We start from the raw sequence: 21,183 nt of genomic DNA, 5'->3' as shown, positions 1-21,183 counted from the left end.
TTATAAGATGAATAAGTCCTGGGGATCTACTGTACAGTATGGCGAATGTAGTTAACAATAATTTATTATGTACTTGAAAGCTGCTAAGAGAATAGATCTTAAGTGTTCTCACCACACATATAAACATACACACACAGGCAGAGGCAATTATGTGAGGTGATGGAGATGTGTCAAGTCCTCACTTGGTGTCCCTTAAACTTATATCATGTTATATGTCAATTATATCTCAGTGAAGCTGGAAAAAAAAGGAAAGAATCCTATAATGGAATGCCCTAATTTCAGAATTGTCTTCCAAATCCTTTTCAGCATTTTACCAGAAAGATTATTTGGAAATGCAAATATCCTTATTTAAAATCCTTTGATGTTTCCTCAGTGGTCTGTGGGAAAAGTATACGTTTCCAAGCATGGCCTTCAAGATACTACATGACACAGAACCAGCCTGACTCCCTAAACCTTCTTCTGTTGCTACATCTTCATGTTCGTTCTCCAAAAAAACTCAGTCTCTGAAATGTATCATTCTCTCTCCCTCTGCCTAGAAGCAGCTCCATCTGCCGGGAAAGGCTTCCTCATACCTATCCCTTTGTCTAGGCTACCTCCTTCATGTTTTCCAATATGCAATTCATGTTTTACCTTCTCTGGAATGCCTTTCTTTTTTTTTTTTTTAAATTAAATGATAGAGTCTTTAAATTCTATAGTGTTTTACAATTTTCAAAAGTTTCACACACAAAATTTCATATAATCCCATAGGGACCCTTTTTTCCTCCCACCCTTATATTGCCCCTCCCCACTTCCCACTCCTACTGCTTACTACTTTGTTCTCTATATCTGTGAATCTGCTTCTTTTTGTTTTTGGAATGCCTTTCTTTTGTCATCATATATACCATATGCTGTACTAAACAAGTGAACTGAAACCTTTGTCTCTTAGTTTCTTCACACACAAAATGAGAATGACAGTAATAAGGATAAATTAATGAATTGGTAATTATAAGGCATGTGGCTTGAGTAGGGAACAGTACTTCTTTTTAGTCATATTTTCACATACTGAAAATAGTAATAAACTTCCTCTGGACATTCAGTTAAAAAAAAAAAAACAGCTTTGCTAGTTTAATGAGAAGATCAACACCTAGGCAAAGGTTGAAATTTAGTTCAAATCATTTTTGGAATATCATGTTATTTACTCCATTTAAGTTTGCCCCAAATCTGACAGAACCAAGGATATAATTGACGTGTTTCTTTGGGGATTAGTTACCTTTTGCTAATGAAATTATTCTGAATTTGCATTTTTTTCTCTTTCTTTTCTAATTTCATAAATTGCCCATCATAATGTAATTACTTAGTTTTCTCAGATCAGGGTTTATCCTGTTATTGTATTTACCATTCTGTTATTTTGTAGATCATATTTCATGAGTCTCACACTACTAGGACAGTCTCATGATTTCTCTTCTTTGTATATAAAAAACAGTGGCTCATAACTGTTCAATTTGAGGTCCCGGATATTGCAAAAGGAATATTTTCTTTTTACTTTTCTGAAAAGAACTGTTGTGATTTTTAAATTTTCTCTAATTGTTTGAGAATAGTGGACCCCTACAGGCATTCTCATTGTTTACATAGTCTTTACCATAACTATCTTGAGTCAGTATGTTTGCACAGGTGAGATACAGGTCTCCAATTTCAGGTGAAGGGATTTCACCTTGCTAGAAACTCACTGATTCACTTATGAAATACTACAATATCCGCCCCACCCTGAGGTGACTTTACCCAAGAGAGGGTGAGATCTGACTTTGCTTCTCTTAGAAAAGTTGACATTATACACAAGTTATTATATTCTTTTCTTCTTAACCCTATTTTACTACTTTCTCTTAATTATTTTCCTTTTCATAAAGATTGAATCCTGCATCTAATTCACTCATACTCAGAGTTATGTCTCAATTAGTATGTGCTCCTACTCATTTTCCTCTAATAAATCAGTGAAATTTTATGATTCCTCTAGCAAACATGAAATCAATAGAATTAGATTAAAATGTCCTAAGGAGAGACTGGTTTTGGCTCCTTCCAGCTACTGTAAGCTGGGCTCAGGTCTCCTTCAAGTGTGTTCAATTGGGGAATTAAGGATAAACGAGCAGCAGCTACTCAGGGAAGAATTTTTTGTGGCAATGGGAGAAGTACAAGAGAGCAAATCCAACTCCAAGAAAATATTGAAACCTCTCCTGTGTCAAATAGGGGCAATTTTGGGGCTTAGAACCCATTGCCTGAAATGCTGGCCAAGTCCCTAGGAGAAGAAAGACCCTGTAACACATCTGGGTGGCTAACAGGGTCTTGGGGCTCTGGCCAGGTGTCAGGCCTGAGCCTCTGAGGTGGGAGAACCAAGTTCAGGACACTGGACCACGAGAGACCTCCTGGCTCCAAGTAGTATCAATTGGCGAGAGCTCTCTCAGAGATCTCCATCTCAATGCTAAGACCAAGCTCCACTCAACGGCCAGCAAGCTCCACTGCTGCATGCCCCATGCCAATCAACTAGCAAGACAGAAACACAACCATACCCATTAGCAGAGAGGCTGCTAAAATCATAATAAGTTCACAGACACACCAAAACACACCACCAGACATAGCTCTGCCCACCAGGAAGACAAGATCCAGTCCCACCCACCAGAACAGAGGCACCAGTCCCCTCCACCAGGAAACCTACACAAGCCACTGAACCAAACTCACCCACTGGGGGCAGACACCAAAAAAAAAACGGGAACTACGAAGCTCCAGCCTGCGGAAAGGAGACCCCAAACACAGTAAGTTAAGCAAAATGAGAAGACAGAGAAATACGCAGCAGATGAAGTAGCATAGTAAAAACCCACCAGACCAAACAAATGAAGAGGAAATAGGCAGTCTACCTGAAAAAGAATTCAGAGTAATGATAGTAAAGATGATCCAAAATCTTGAAAATAGAATGGAGAAAATACAAGAAATGTTTAACAAGGACCTAGAAGAACTAAAGAGCAAAGAAATAATGATGAACAACACAATAAATGAAATTAAAAATTCTCTAGAAGGAATCAATAGCAGAATAACTGAGGCAGAAGAATGGAGAAGTGACCTGGAAGATAAAATAATGGAAATAACTACTGCAGAGCAGAATAAAGAAAAAAGAACGAAAAGAATTGAGGACAGTCTCAGAGACCTCTGGGACAACATTAAATGCACCAGCATTCGAATTATAGGGGCCCCAGAAGAAGAAGAGAAAAAGAAAGCGTCCGAGAAAATATTTGAAAATTTATAGTTGAAAACTTCCTTAACATGGGAAAATAAATAGTCAAGTACAGGAAGCTCACAGAGTCCCATAAAGGATAAATTCAAGGAGCAACATGCCAAGACACATATTAATCAAACTATCAAAAATTAAATACAAATAAAAAATATTAAAAGCAACAACGGAAAAGTAACAAATGACATACAAAGGAGCCCCTATAAGGTTAACAGTTGATCTTTCAGCAGAAACTCTGCAAGCGAGAAGGGAGTGGCAGGACATATTTAAAATGATGAAAGGGAAAAATCTATGACCAAGATTACTCTAACTATGAAGAATCTCATTCAGATTTGAGGGAGAAATTAAAATCTTTACAGCCAAGCAAAATTTAACAGAATTCAGCACCACCAAACCAGCTTTACAACAAATGCTACAGGAACTTCTCTAGGCAGGAGACACAAGAGAAGGAAAAGACCTGCAATAACAAACCCAAAACAATTAAGAAAATTGTAATAGGAACATACATATCGGTGATTACCTTAAATGTAAATGGATTAAATGCTTCAACCAAAAGACATAGACTGGCTGAATGGATACAAAAACAAGACCCATATATATGCTGTCTACAGCAGACCCACTTCAGACCTAGGGACACATACAGACTGAAAGTGAGGGGATAGAAAGAGATATTCCATGCAAATGGAAATCAAAAGAAAGCTGGAGTAGCAATTCTCATATCAGACAAAATAGGCTTTAAAATATAGACTATTACAAGAGACAATGAAGGACACTACATAATGATCGAGGGATCAATCCAAAAGAAGATATAACAATTGTAAATATTTATGCACCCAAAATAGGAACACCTCAGTACATAAGGCAAATGCCAGCAGCCATAAAAGGGGATATTGACAGTAACCCAGTCATAGTAGGGGACTTTAACACCCCACTTTCACCAATGGAAATATCATCCAAAATGAAAATAAATAAGGAAGCACAAGCTTTAAATGATGCATTACAAGTTGGACTTAATTGATATTTATAGGACAGTCCATCCAAAAACAACAGAATACATGTTCTTCTCAAGTGCTCATGGAACATTCTCCAGGATAGATCATATCTCGGGTCACAAATCAAGCCTTGGTAAATTTAAGAAAATTGAAATCATATCAAGTACCTTTTCTGACCACAATGTTATAAGACTGGATATCAATTATGGGAAAAAAACTGTAAAAAATACAAATACATGGAGGCTAAACAATACACTACTAAATAACCAAGAGGTCATTAAGGAATCACAGAGGAAATCAGAAAATACCTAGAAACAAATGACAATGAAAACATGATGACCCAAAACCTATGGGATGCAGCAAAAGCAGTTCTAAGAGGGAAGTTTACAGCAATACAATCCTACCGCAAGAAACAAGAAAAATAAAAAATAAACAACCTAACCTTACACCTAAAGCAATTAGAGAAAGAACAAAAAACCCCCAGAGTTAGCAGAAGGAAAGTAATCATGAGGATCATATCAGAAATAAACGAAAAAGAAGTGAAGGAAACGATAGCAAAGATCAATAAAACTAAAAGCTGGTTCTTTGAAAAGATAAACAAAATTGATAAACCATTAGCCAGACTCATCAAGAACAGAAGGAACAAAAGGGAGAAGACTCAAATCAACAGAATTAGAAATGAAAAAGAAGAAGTAACAACTGACACTGCAGAAATACAGAGTATCATGAGAGATTACTACAAGCAACTCTATAGCAATAAAATGGGCAACCTGTAAGAAATGCACAAATTCTTAGAAAAACACAACCTTCTGAGACTGAACCAGGGAGAAATAGAAAATATAAACAGAATAATCACAAGTACTGAAATTGTAACTGTGAAAATCTTACAGCAAACAAAAGCCCAGGAAGAGATGGCTTCACAGGCGAATTCTATCAAACATTTAGAGAAGAGCTAACACCTATCCTTCTCAAACTCTTACAAAATATAGCAGAGGGAGGAACACTCCCAAACTGATTCTATGAGGCCACCATCACCCTGATACCAAAACCAGACAAAGATGTCACAAAAAAGAAAACTATAGGCCAATATCACTGATGAACATAGATGCAAAAATCCTCAACAAAATACTAGGAAACAGAATCCAACAGCACATTAAAAGGTTCATACACCATGATCAAGTGGGGTTTATCCAGGAATGCAAACATTCTTCAATATATGCAAATAAATCAATGTGATAAACCATATTAACAAATTGAAGGATAAAAACCATATGATAATCTCAATAGATGCAGAAAAAGCTTTCAACAAAATTCAACACCTATTTATGATAGAAACCCTCCAGAAAGTAGGCATAGAGGGAACTTGCCTCAACATGATACAGGCCATATATGACAAACCCACAACCAACATCGTTCTCAATGGTGAAAAACTGAAAGCATTTCCTCTAAGATCAGGAACAAGACAAGGTTGCCTACTGTCACTGCTGTTATTCAACATAGTTTTGGAAGTTTTAGCCATAGCGATCAGAGAAGAAAAAGAAAAGGAATCCAAATTGGAAAAGAAAAAGTAAAGCTGTCACTGTTTGCAGATGACACAATGCCATACATAGAGAATCCTGAAGATGCTACCAGAAAACTAAAGATACTACCAGAGAGCTATCAGCTAATCAATGAATTTCGTAGAGTAGCAGGAAACAAAATTAATGCCCAGAAATCTCTTGCATTCTTATACAGTAATGATGAAATATCTGAAAGAGAAATTGAGGCAGCACTCTCATTTACCATTGCAACAAAAAGAATAAAATACTTAGGAATAAACCTATCTAAGGAGACAAAAGACCTGTATGCAGAAAACTATAAAACACTGATGAAAGAAATTAAAGACGATACAAACAGATGGAGAGATATACCATGTTCTTGGATTGGAAGAATCAACCTTGTGAAAATGACTATACTACCCAAAGCAATCTACAGATTCAGTGCAATCCCTATCCAACTACCAATGGCATTTTTTCACAGAAGTAGAAGAAAAAGTTGCTCAATTTGTATGGAGACACAAAAGACCCCGAATAGCCAAAGCAATCTTGAGAAAGAAAAATGGAGCTGGAGGAATCAGGGTCCCTGACTTCAGACTATACTACAAAGCTATAGTAATCAAGACAGTATGGTCCTTGCACAAAAACGGAAATATAGATCAATGGAACAGGATAGAAAGCCCAGAGATAAACCCACACACATATGGTCACCTTATTTATGATAAAGGAGGCAAGGATATACAATGGAGAAAAGACACACTCGTCAATACGTGGTGCTGGGAAAACTGGACATCTACATGTAAAAGAATGAAATTAGAACACTCCCTAACACCATACACAAAAATAAACTCAAAATGGATTAAAGACCTAAATGTAAGGCCAGACACTATAAAACTCTTAGAGGAAACATAGGCAGAACACTCTATGACATAAATCACAGCAAGATGCTTTTTGACCCACCTCCTAGAGAAAAGGAAATAAAAACAAAAATAAACAAATGGGGCTTAATGAAACTTAATAGTTTTTGCACAGCAAAGGAAGCCATAAACAAGGTGAAAAGACAACCCTTAGAATGGGGGGAAATATTTGCAAATCAAACAAAAGACAAAGGATTAAACTGCAAAATATAGAAGCAGCTCATGCATCTCAATATCATAGAAAAAAACAACCCAATCCCCAAATGGGCAGAAGTCCTTTTCTCCAAAAGAGATATACAGATTGCCAACAAATAGATGAAAGGATGCTCAATATACTAATCATTAGAGAAATGCAAATCAAAACTACAATGGGGTATCTCCTCACACCAGTCAGAATGGTCATCATCAAAAAATCTACAAACAATAAATGCTGGTGAAGGTGTGGAAAAAAGGGAATCCTCTTGCCCTCCTGGTGGGAATGTAAATTGATACAACCACTATGGAGAACAGTATGGAGGTTCCTTAAAAAACTACAAATAGAACTACCATATGACCCAGCAATCCCACTACTGGGCATATACCCTGAGAAAACCATAATTCAAAAAGAGTCATGTACCACAATGTTCATTGCAGTAGTATTTGCAATAGCCAGGACATGGAAGCAACCTAAAGTGTCCATCAACAGATGAATGAATAAAGAAGATGTGGCACATATATGCAATAGAATATTACTCAGCCATAAAAAGAAATGAATTATTTGTAGTGAGGTGGATGGACCTAGAGTGTGTCATTCAGAGTGAAGTAAGTCAGAAAGAGAAAAACAAATACCGTATGCTAACACATCATATATATGGAATGTAAAAAAAAAAAAAAAAAGATTCTGATTAACCTAGGGGCAGGACAGGAATAAAGACGCAGATGTAGAGAATGGACTTGAGGACACGGGAAGTGGGAAAGTTAAGCTGGGACGTAATGAGAGAGTGGCCTGGACATATATACACTACCAAATGTAAAATAGATAGTGGGAAACAGCTGCATAGCACAGGGAGATCAGCTTGGTGCTTTGTGACCACCTAGAGGGGTGGGATAGGGAGGGTGGGAGGGAGATGCAAGAAGGAAGGGATATGGGGATATATGTATATGTACAGCTGATTCACTTTGTTATACAGCAGAAACTAACACACCATTGTAAAGCAATTATACTCCAATAAAGATGTTAAAAAAATAAATTAAAACGTCCTAAGGAGTTCAGAGATTTTCCCATACTATTTTCCAGAAAATACTATTGAAACACAGTGTAGTTGGGGTTTCAAAGTCAAATTTAAGAAATGGTTTCTTATTGTTAACATCCCACTGTCTTCTGGTAACACATTTGAAAATCATCTTAGCAACTTCAAATAGCTTTTAGCTGGCATAGGGTCTCTATAGAGGGGTTTTAGAGACCAACTGTAGAGGAGCATGTGAAAGACAGCCCCTTCATCTTTGTTTCCCTGAAGCAGCAATTCCCATATATTCATGTGTATGTATGTATGTGTGTGTGTGTGTGCACGCTTCTGTGCATGTATGTGTTTATTTTTTGTCATGTTTTGTTTCCTGAAAGGTTACAGGTATACAGTCATTTAACACCACTGATGCAGTTACCAATGAAGAAATCCATTAATTTGTAGTGGGTTGTGGTATAGCTGTAGGTCTCTTCTCTCCTAGCCCAGTGTGCTTTCAGCCACATATGTTGTCTCTGATACCATTTTCCTTAGCAAGAAGGGCCAACTTATTTTTTGTGATAGTATAATTACCCTGGGAGGTTCTCTGCACTGGGGAGCCTGGTGCCTTTTCCTTGACAATATGTCAAGTGTTGTTTAACAAAAAGAAGTGTTATCAGGAACAAGAAGGCAAGGATATGTTAAATCACCAGTTGCCAAAATCTATATTCCCACAATGTCCCATATTGTTATCTGGAAACTTTTGGCACATATATCAACTCTCGGTTGATGTACCTGCTTTATTGACATCCCTGCATCTCTCTAGACTGCATAAGGATGCTTTAGGCCCACAGATTGCGTGATTTCTGATTGTGAATTTTGAATCTCAAGTGGGGTTATCTTGCCACCTTTGACTTTATGCATGGCTTATGGCTTTGCCTAGTTTCTAGGGGCATTACTGGTTTTTCCAACTTTAAATGAGGACTGTTTGGGATTTGAGGAATTTCTGCTTATGGTCCTGACAAAAATTAGGTTTCAGGCAGCCTTTTGTTTAGCTATGTTTTACCAAAGCAAAGGAGTTCTTGTATTCTTAGGATCTTGATATCTAGTATACTCAAAGTCATGCTTATGCTTGTCACTCTACCAAAGACAATGTCTCTGATTCATGGTTACCAGTGCAAAGCTCCAGCTAAGTTTCCATTTCCAGCTGTCTGGTTTAAAGTTATGTTACTCTGCAAATCCAGGAGTTGGCAGATCTTTCCAGTTCTCAGTTTGTTCCCATTAAGCACTGGAAGCACATAAGAATATTGCACAGTGTTACTAAGGGCATGGACTTACAGGAACAGCCTTACTCAAATACAGTTGAAAGACTGACTACCTTTAGGGCTGGTGTTGTTCTTTTCTGTTAATAGGTGCTGCATTTATATTAATCCTTGCTATCCATTTATTTCCCGAGAGTCTCTAGAATAAAACTATTTTATCACCTAAGTACTGGATTCCAAGACTAATTTGATCAGCATGTATATTTTTCATCTCCCTTAACGTTGCTGATTTTCTTTTCTTTTCTTTTCTTTTTTGTTATGGTCTTCTAAAAGGCTTTGTGATCAGTTTGGATTTCTTTCAAGGGATTAGCTATGGTATCTGCACATAATTCTGCCGAAGCCTATGCCATCTTTTTGTGTTTTGAAGGGTGAACATGTGTTGTTGCAGATCAAATAATGGTAAGGCTTTGTCTTATTGAGTGCAATTTATGTAATCTGTTTTAATAGATAACAGGGATTATATGGTCAAATGAACTCTTTTTGATCCCCAACCTGTATCTTAGCCTGTTCTATAACTAGACTACATCTTAAGCAGTGAAATTTTTCCTTAGGAATAATTCTATTGAACCTACAAAATAAAACTTAAGTTTAGAAAGAAAAAATAGCTTTAACTCTGTATGTTGGGGGTGGAAGTGGAAAGGAATGATGTTGGGTCTAGGGTTTTTATTTATGTGATGAAAAGAACATGAATATTCCAAATCTTAAATATGTACGCTTGGATTCTGACCAGAATAATCTTTGGGAGTTAATCAACCTCTTGGCAATTTAGATTCTTCATCAGTAAAATGGAGTTGACAGTCCCTATAATTAGAGTTGTTTTAAGTGTTTGCTGACATAGCTTCCTAGTGCCTTCAAAAGGTAAGTATTCAATAAATGCTTGCTGCCTTCTCCTTCTTTTTCCTCAAATCTTCTTCCTCTACATGGGACATGGATTTGTTCACATTAATAGAGAATGGATCCACAGGATAATACTGCCTAGGCAAGGTGGGTTTTGTAGAAAATTGATTTAGACCTACATCAGAACTAAGGAGGCATTTGGAATGCAAAGACTTGATTATCTGAGAATAAATATGGTTTGTTACAGTTAAGCATCATTGTTCCAACCAGCAGGCTTCAATTTGGGTTTCCAAATCATATATTTAGCTGGATTACACGTGTTTAAATCCGTGGTTAGCCACTTTCTAGCGCATAATTTTAGACAAATAATTTATCCTTTGCCTCAGTTTCCTTATTTGCAAAGTGTCAGACAATTATAGTGCCTTTCCCAATAGGGTTATTATGAGGATAAACTGAGAAGATCCTTGTAAAGCACTTAAATCACTCAACAAAGTACCTGGATCTTTGAAAGTACTTTAGTGTTGTGTTTATTTTCCCAATAGATGAGGATTTCCTCCTGTTCTTATCACCTCTGTATCACCAGTCTAGCAGAATAAATGATGGAGTAAATAGCAGAGAAACTGTTTAAGCCAGTGCATAACCTCTCCATTGGAATTGCATAGTCCAGGAGACAAGTCACAATGTGAGAAGGGCTGCTAGAACTGTATTGGATGGATATTTTGGAGGATTAATTATAAATAAACAAAGAAAGAGATGTCTTATTTATGATGTCTGTATTCACACGCTACAATGTTCACCTTTTATTATTTTAGTCTAGGAGATCTATTGGTAGGAGTAATGGTTTAAATGACTTAAGTTAACATAAATCCAAGGGACAGAGAATGTGAAGAATCATATATGATTACAAAACTGCTATACAGAGACAAGATGATTAGAACTTGCCTAAGGATTATGTTCATTTCTCAATGATTTCTCTATGCTAATTATTAGTACACCAGGAAATGTGACTGGTAGAATGTCAAAACGGAATTTTCTTGAAGAGGCAGACCACATCTACCTTTTTGTACTATTTTCAGTATAAATATCTAAGTGATTCAATGTTTACCATTGTCTAAGCGAAAAAAAGAGGGTTATTGTCTCTCATCAACAACCATTGGTTTACAAAAGTACTGTGGGAGAGGCAATAGAAGTAAAAAGTAAAATCTTGTTTAACAATTATGTCCTTTAAGTATGTAGGTAAAGAGAAAATATCAATATGAAAATATAAGTAAAGGACACATGTAAAGACAGAAACATCTACTAGTAAATTTTTAACTGATAACAGGGTGTATTTTGGCAGACAATATTTCAGATGTTCCTGACTGGAAGTAATGAGCCTGAAAGTACTAAAAATTTAAGTGACTCCTAAAGTTTATATAACCTTTTAGTAGCAGACCAGGTTTTAAAATTCACTTGCTGATTCCATTAAGTCCTAGAGCTTAGTCCATTAAGCCATGCTGCCTCCATTTAAAACCTACTCCCAGACCTTTTATATGCTTAGAATCCAGTGTATGGAATAATTAAATCCAACACAAGTACAGTCGTATATTCCTGGATAGATGCATACATATTTGCATATGGAGCTCTACTCTTTTATCTTTACATAAGTTTTAAGTTTACAAATGGCTAGTGGTACTATATGGCTCAGGATTTCTTTCTCTGTTGTCAAAATGCTTTCTTTCATAATTATTTCCAGAGTGACTAATGTTAATTTTGCAGAATGTGTATGCTGAACTGATATCTCTTAAATCACAGTGCTTGATAAAGGGAGGAGGTTAATAAAGCATGGATCATTACAATTGTAGACCCATCTTAATTTATACTAATGACCAATAGGACTCACAGCAAATAAGAGTCTGTGAATTGGAAATGACTTGATTAAAAGCAATGAATTTTATGTGTTTCCGAACTGCACAAAGAGAATAATAATTTTGATGTCATCTATCCCTGGTAGAGAAACCATCAATACAGAAAACAGAGGATTGCTTATAAATAGCTTATGTGAATGAGAGTATTTACAGACTCACAATAAATCAGGTCCTATTACAGTGAACTCTACATAAGTCTGGCTGTGGTCCTTATACTATACTTTTGATGAAATACGTAATCAGCTGGGTATTGTTTTTATATGGAAAAATTTATTTAAGTAGTTTCTGTCATAATAGAATTTGACCTATAGATGAAGTACAGTTTAGTTACTTGGGAATTAACACATAAATATTCTTGCTAGGATTTTTCTTTTATTGAAATTATTAAGAATGGCAAAAGCCATGTGATTAAAGGGAGCCTAAGGCTTCAAAGTATTTCTGGAGAATTATCCTGCCACCACAGGCACTAAAGAAGGGCAGAGCTACTGTTTCTTAGAAACATTTAGAGCGAGGTGGAAAAAACTCATGCTTCTACATCAATAAAACAAGTGGATTGACTATACTGACTTTGCCAGACTCCAAGGTGTTTTTAAAATTTATTTATTTTTATTTATTTTATTACAAGCTGATACTAGCTTGTAATAGTGTATATGTGTGTGTAGGGTGTGGGTAACACACAAGGTGGCTTCCAAAAAATTAATCTTGTGCTCTTCACTAATGTGAGCCTATCCATTGTCCAGGTAAGATACAGCACACTTGAAGATATTTTAGTTCTAACATCAGCGATGCCGAATAAGAGCAAAGAGAATGGAGAGGAAAATGCGTTTAGGTGTGGAGTGATACAACCATTTATTAGTGTCCTTACAGTGTTAAATTGGGTTCTATGAGGCTGTGCTGGGAAGGAGCCCTTTGTAGTCTCTAATTACAGAATTTAGTATCAGTTTTGGCTTAGCACAAAGATACAAAAGCTATGTTGCTTTGATGTTCATCTCAGATATCTAATACTGTCTCTGGCAAGTATGCTCAGGCTACTTAGGATAGGAAAAGGGTTGGGGGCCCAGGTGGGTGGTGTGGAAGCTGTGAATTATTTAACCCTAAAAGCATTCCTAAACCTACACCCCTACAGATGGGTGAGAAAATTCAGAACTGTAAACCATAGCATTGAGAAGTGAGATTTTTTCAAAGAGGTTGATTAAAGACTTTTCTACAGAATGAGAGATCTGATCTTAGAAGGATAAAACTATCACTAACTAGTGAAGCATGTGTGTATGACATAGATGTAGATACATATAGAGAGATGGACAGAGAGGGGGGAAGAGTGAGGAGAGAGGGAAGAGTGAGGGATCACAGTAACTGATGGTATCTGGAGCATCAGTTAGTACTACCTCAGAAAGAATGTCCCATTGTGTTGAGAGTGATGCATGATATCTCAGGGGAATAAATGTGGGTAAGCAGGGTATATAGTTCTTAAGGTATTAAGGTAGATAGTTCCTTTGGCCCAATATTGCAGAAGAGATTCAGACAAAGAGCAACTATTCAATTGAAAATGTTTATCACATAGTCTGCTTATCTGAAGATGATTCACACCAAAGCAAACAATCAAAGACACAAACAAACACCTGCAAAGAATCACACTGCGTGTCTTAGAGCTAGAATTGGATAATCCAAATCTTAGCATTATATGTGTAGGGATGAACTTTTGTAATTGTTATATCCAGGTAGTGTCCAGTGGTTACAATCTCTCAGGATATGATTTAGGTTTGGGGTTAGGGGGAATTCTTTTTTTTTAAAGGATTATTTTTTTTAAAGATCTGCTTTAACTAAGAGGTAAATATTAAGAATTGATTACTTGGGAATTAAATCGATTGGTGGAGACTAAAACAACCAGTACTATTGCCCTTTATCTTCCAGGTATCCCAACTAGAAAGTTTAAGTTTATCAATTATTTCTTGATTCAAAGTAATTCATTTTCTGTGGTTAAAAATCAAAGAGCACAATATAAAAGTAAGTATCCTTCCAATACTATCTACTAATTCCATTCTCTACAGGAATCCATGTTTTAAGCAGATTCCTTGTATAGCTTCAAGTATGTATGTTTATATGTCTCTTTTTAAAAGTTTTTAAACTACTTGTTGCTTGCCACTTCCAAGAGGCATTATTCTTCTGCAGAGGCTGCAGGCAACCCACTACTTTGTATAACCTCACCATGGCCAAGGAGATGCCTTCAGGTGGATAATTTTGAGTTGGAATATGGAATAGTTTTATACCCAACTCTTTTCCTGCCAACTGAGAGAGGAAGGGGAGGATCTGAAATCCATTTAAATGATTCAAAGAGTTCTAGTAAAATGTCATACTGTGCTACAGATCCCAACCCACCCCCCCGCATCCCCACTGTGTCCTTGTTACACTTCCTGGGGCTCATATATACCTACCTAAGATGCAATAAGGGAGCCTTTGTTAATTCATGCAGCCTATTTTTTTAAATTGAAGTATATATAGTCGGTTTACAATATTATGTTATTTTCAGGTGTACAGCAAAATGATTTGGTTATACATGTATATATGTGCATATATCTATATCCTTTTTTTCCCCGATTCTTTTCCATTATAGTTTATCACATGATATTGAATATAGTTCCCTGTGCTATAAGTAAATCCTTACTGTTTATCATGAAGTCTATTTTTTAAATCCATTTTTTGAAGTAAACATATTACCTGTTGACTCATTTTGAGATTGTAATCAAGTCTCCTAACCCTCAACACACATGAAAGAGCTAGGAGACCTAGGACAAATCAGTTCATCTCTCACAGCCTCAGTTTTTATGTGTAAAAGGAGAAGATTGAACCAGAGAACTTCTGAATTTCTTCCAGTTCTAACTTCTTTGAGTTCCAGGAGAGTTCATTTTATACTTTTACACAGGATCTCTCACCCATAGCAATGTGGGAAGGTAAATCTGCCTAGAGACATTAAGTTGATTAAACAACATAGACTGTGCAGATAATTTTTCTCAGCTATACAAAGCTAATATTCACAGATGTCTGAATACTTGGTGGTTGGGGTGTGTGTGTGTGTGTGTGTGTGTATCTATCTATATACAACTAGTTGACTGTGCTGAACTGTAATGGTCCAGGAGAGAGAAAGCAAGTTCCAGACAGAAAGCACCAATGGGAAAGTGAGTGAGGGGAATCAAGTGTGTGGATATCTATGCAAAAACTGCTCATCTCTTTCTTTTTAACCCTAGGGAACAGGCATTTCATTTAACAAAATGACTAGTTGAGGTGCTATCCCTCACCTGATTTTGTACATGAGAAGTGAAAGAGAAGTGTTTTGAGAGTAAGGTCAGAGACTAAATAGAACAAAGAGAAAGTCTAAGATGTGTCAAAATAGTGTGAAATAACCTGTGGATGTGCTGTTGTCGTGTATAAACACACCCCATAGGTTTTGACACCCTTATTCTCTTCTTGCCCTTACTCTCCAGTCTCTTTCTCAGTTTCCATCTAGCACTGAATTTATATGGACAGGATCAAAAGGTGATGGTTGTAAATGACAGAAAGGTGCAGCGTACCAGAGGCTGATGTTTTAAGAGTGAGTACTTGAAAAGGAAGAGAAGACAAGAAAGAGGTGACGTGGAGAATATTTGCTTCAGTGACCATGGATTGGGTGGCCATGTGGGGTGCCTCCAGAATCTAGAATGACTTTCCCATGACTTTTATGAAATGGAAATAAGAAGAGAGGAGCTTCTGCTGTACCTCTTTACCTTTAATTCTTTATTGGATAGAATATTGACTCATACACTATGTAAAGGACTGGTTGATACATACTTTTGTGTAGTGTATGCTAGATTTACCAAGAGATAGTTTGTTTTGCTATAGACTGTACTGTGCCTCCATTCCCTAATTGAGGACAGAACATGAAAATTACATAGGCAAAAATTATTTTAGAAATTTTTAAGATTAGAAAATTTGTGCAGATGCTAAGGTCAGTATTATAACTAGCATATTAAAAGTACCCTGCTATTCTCCATCTGACATTTTGTAAAACAAAACAAGACAAAAAAAAGAACACTTTTGTATGTATTTTTAAGTTGTATTATTCCTATAAAAATTCTATTGAAAAAATATCACAATCCTGAAAAAAAATCCTATGGGATTTTATAAAATCACAGTTGTTTTGAAAGTAAATGAGTTTAACTGGAATTATCAAGGTGACTTCCACTATTACTGTTATTTTTGTCTCCAGTAATGAATGACAACATTTTTCCCATAGAACTGAACATAAATTAAATGAAAGTAAAGCCACTGACTTCCAGTAATAAATAGAAAGGAGACAGTAATGGGGACTCCCTACTGTTTTTTTCTTTGCTAGTGTCCTAGGAATAAAGAAGAAAGAATATCTAGTTTGTCACTCATATTTTCACACTGCCCCAGAGACAGAGTATTGGTGCATTTTGAAAATGAGCTATCTTCACGTATAATGTGACAGTTAACAACCTAGAACTTAAGGGAGAAATCTGCATTTTACACAACTTAGATTCCACTAAAAGAATATCAGCTTCGTAAATTCAACGAATGAAATATATCTCTCTAAAATAATCATCAGTTTCATCTATATTTGAATTTTAAAGGCTAATGCTTCAGTTAAAATTATTTGAATATGAGGCAATATATCAGATTAGTCAGGTGGTAAAGTTGATGGACTTGGGATGTGAAATCAGAGGCAGTCATTTAGATTCCATTTAATACCTGTGTGTCCTTGGACAAATTAGGATTTCAGTTGCCTGAAATACAAGATGAGAGTGATTAGGCTGACCTCTCTGGTTTGTTCTGAGGTTGTGGTGGATACCTTATTTGGTCCATCCACCCATGGTAGGACCCCAGCCATTTTATATGTCTGCCTCCTTAGTGCCTTATCCCTCAGCTCTAGGTGACTGGACTGGGGTGAGCATATGGCTCAAGATAAACCAATGAGACTTCTATTATTGGATGTTTGGAATTGTTGGGGAGAGAGTGATTCTTTCACTGTTTCCAAATGTTTGTGCCTGGACCTATACAGATGGTCCTTGACTTAACGATGGTTTGACTTATTATTTTTCCACTTTACAGGGGTGCAAAAGCAATATGCATTTATTAGACAGTATACTTCAAATTTTGAATTTTGATCTTTTTCTGGGCTAGTGATATGCAGTACAATATTCTTCCATGATGTTGGGAAGCAGCAGTGAGTCTCAGCTCCCAGTCAGCCACTCGCTCCTGAGGTAAACAACCAATAAATAAACTTACAACCATTCTGCTTTTCACTTTCAGTACAGTATTCAATAAATTGCATGAGATGTTCAACTCAACTGTTTTTTATAAAAGTCTTAGCATTAGATGAGCACGTTTAAGGTAGGCTAGGCTAAGCTAGGGTGTTAGGTAGGTTAGGTGTATTAAATGCATTTTCCACTTATGATATTTTCAACTTAAGATGGGTTTACCATAAGTGGAGGAAGATCTGAAATCTGTATTCAGGACTTGACCTAAGATTGGTAGATCAAGACCCTGTGAAGACTATCTCAGGGGAGATTTCATCTATGTTAGAAACATTGACACCCCTCCAGCACCTTTTCTGTTTATGCTCTAATACTTATAAAACGGAGACTTAATACTCCAAGAAATTATATTTCACAAACAACAAATGCCACTTAAATAAAAGTATGACCTAACATACTGAATATAATAACTAGTGGCCAACCCCTCTGGGCTACAAAGTGTTCAATTTGAAACGAGAAACATTTCCCAAGTCTAAGGTTTGTTTAAGTTTTAGGAAATAATAAAGGACTTTTGATGCCCTGTATTTGAAACACTCTCTCAGTGCCTTGTCCCTTGGCAGTTATTACTGGCTGTAATGTTTCTGTGTCCCAACTCTGTACACTGCTGGTGGGCCAGTTTCACTCTGTCTCAAACTCTCTATGACTGAGTCATCTTTTTAGTACAGGACTCTGATATTGGATCCCAGTTGCCAATTCCACACCCTCTCAGGAGAAATCTAGCAAAAAGTTCATTTATACATCACTTAAGAGAACCACTTTTCAAAATACCCTGCCATGCATATCAGATATCCTCTGATTTACTAAGAGGCCAAGGGTCTTAGGCAGGAACTCAGAATTGTTTCATCTGTAGAAGCTGTCATTCCGGAAGCAAATACTTTAGAAGCTTTGAACACCAATACTTATATCTACTGCTCTTGGTCTCCAAGGACCTGAAAAATCAATGATGTTACCTGAATAGTTTATTGAAAGACAGTTTTATTGTTGCTGTGTAACCTGAGTGCTGTGTTGCATGACAGGTAATTCTTTTGTAGTCAAAAATTGTTTTATTTTTCATAACACGTCACATGAGCTCTCTCTTCCTCTCTGCATTTCTATACATAAGAACACATAGAAGGGAACTCTTTTTTGTTGCAATTTAACATTTCACAAAAATTAATCAGCTACTATGGAAATGTAGGCAAGGGAAAGACAGAATTTGCTATTTAGATTTAGTGCCTTCACTGCTAATACGTTGTAGGGTTATTGTTATTATATTACTGAGTTTGGTAATACTTTTGTTTATTCATTTCTTTATTATAATGCATGGCTATTGTAGGGACTATAGAAAATACAGAAAATAAAATCATTAGGAGTCCCAAGAATCAAAAATAATCACTGCTGTAATTATACACATATATACATATATATTTTTGGAAATAGAATGACATGTTGTTTTGTAACCTGAACTAAGACCGTTTTAATTGAAGTCATTACTTAATCTACAGATAGACTTGTGTTCTGCCAGAGAACCAAAAAACAGGAATTATAAGTTTTGATAATAAGAAGTAGGCATATGGTATTGTGACTTTGGGTGCTAGGTGTTAAAGTTCAGACATCTGGGTCTAGAAATATACCATAACGTTTAAACTTTTGAAGAAGTTCAGGCTGGGTCTGAATGTGATATGACCATGTTTAGAAGCTACCCAAATCCTTGGAAAATTCTACATATCCTGTGAATTAATGCATATACAGATTAAGCGCAGTGCTTAGCATACAGGAAGCACTCAGTAAATCTGAGCTGTTATGCTTAAACCTGGCCAGTACTCTGTGGGTGGGGTGAGGGGTGAGGAGGGTTAGGAGAAAAAAAATAAAATAAAATAAAATTCTACATGAGTAGAATTGTTGCAGTGTTTCTAGTTAAAATTCTGTGGTTTGCATAACATTGCCCTTTTGGCTTAGATATTGTTATGGACAGAAGGTTTGTGTCCCTCCAAAATCCATATTAAAAATTTAATCCCCAGTGTGAGGGAAGTAGGAGGTGGGGGCTTTGGGAAGTAATTAGATTATGAGGGTGGAGCCCTCATAAAAGGGATTAGTGGTCTTACAAAAGAAGCCCCAGAGAGCTATCTCATGCTTTTCATCATGTGAGGACACAAGAAGTTGGTAATCAGCAACCTGGAAGAGGGTCCTCACCAGAACCTGACCATGCTAACACCCTGATCTAGGGCCTTCAGCCTCCAGAACTGTGAGGAATGAATTTCCGTTGTTTATAAGTGACCCAGTCTATGGTATTTTGTAAAAGCAGCCCAAACTAAGACAGATATGTTATTCATAAATTTCTAATCTTGACTTTAAAAATAGTTCTTGTATGTACATGTACATTGATTGATGATGAACAATTCCAGGATTCTCAGAGGTGTTCGATTTTGGCAATTCTAGGCTTAAAAAAATACAGTAATTATTATGACCCCTGGAATGGGAAAGAGTTGAACAACGTATGATATTGTTGATTTTATGGAATTTGCTAGCAGTATAGCAAATGCTAGCTAGTCCCTGAAAAGAGAGGACAGATTAGTTTTGTACCTACCTGCTCAGCTATGTATGACTACATCTTTTTCTATACTATTTGTGTATGTAAGCCTGATGACATGATTTGCAAACCTTTGGCTTTCAAATGAACTACCAGCTCATATGAAATGCTTGAGCACATCACTTAAAATGATTAGAAGGAATTGTTTTGCTTAAGCTTGCTTATTTTCAAGTGTAAGCATTATAGAAGATTGTATCTGAAAATAGTTTATGCATTAAGAATATTACTTGCTTCCAAATGCAACCCAAATAGGAGGACTGTTTAGTAATTTATAATACTTTGAAAAATAAGGTCTTTATGTGCAATGTAGCACTTCTAAAAGTGAAAATGTTGCTGAAAATTTCCTTATATTGCTTAAATATGTGGAACTACAAGGCAGCTGGATATTGCAAATAGCATTGCATAAATTATATAAACTTGAATAGAGCAGATTTGAAATGAGTAGGAAGAGCAGCTATCATTGGCTTTTCAAAGGAAGTGTTGCTGTTTGACAAAACATCATATACTCCCCCAAAACATATGTTAATTTGAAAAATTTGGATCTATTCCTCATGGATCACATTTCCATAGGGGAATCAGAGTCACTTATCCACTGAAATTTTAGTGACATATCAGCATCTAGCATAATTTTGAGTTAGTGGGTAAGTAAATCAACCAATGATGATTGAAGCTTCTAATAACAAATAATAGAGTGAAATGTACATTCAAGAAATGAACTAACCTTAGATTTCAAGCTTAAAAGGTTATCTTTAGATATTCATAGGTAAAATAATATTCAATAAAATTACATTAAAATTTCTCTGATTTTGAAATATTTACAATATGAATTCAACCATAAGCATTATCTTAATGCTTTCATTTTTACTAGAGCATTGCTACATTTTTATTAAAAATGCACACCAGTTAAAATAGTTATATGCTTTTCATAACATTAAATTGGCAAATAATTTTTATACACTTAGATTGCTTAAGATATGGATTATTTTAACAGATATATTAGTGACTTTGAATATGTAATCATTTTGATTAGACACAGTCTTTGGGAAATATGTATATTATATATATATATTCTCAAGGTTTTTAAACATTCTTTGATTTTTTTAACAATCTGTAAAAACTTTAGCTTGAATGTATCATTACATTATAGAGCTTCTGACCGCATAATTTTATTTATTGTGATCCATAAATCTCTATTAACCTACAGAGAAAAGAAGGGTAAGGGAAGGTATTTAACTTTTTTTTTCCTTTCCCCACATAATTTCATCTTACTTGCTGCATTTGTTTTTGTCACTTCAATACACATACTTTATTCTTCTGAGATTATTTAGTCAAATCAAGAT

Source organism: Delphinus delphis, chromosome 4, assembly GCF_949987515.2.
Source record: "Delphinus delphis chromosome 4, mDelDel1.2, whole genome shotgun sequence".
NCBI lineage: Eukaryota > Metazoa > Chordata > Mammalia > Artiodactyla > Delphinidae > Delphinus > Delphinus delphis.
The sequence above is the reverse complement of the archived record's forward strand: the minus strand, read 5'-3'. Positions refer to the sequence as shown.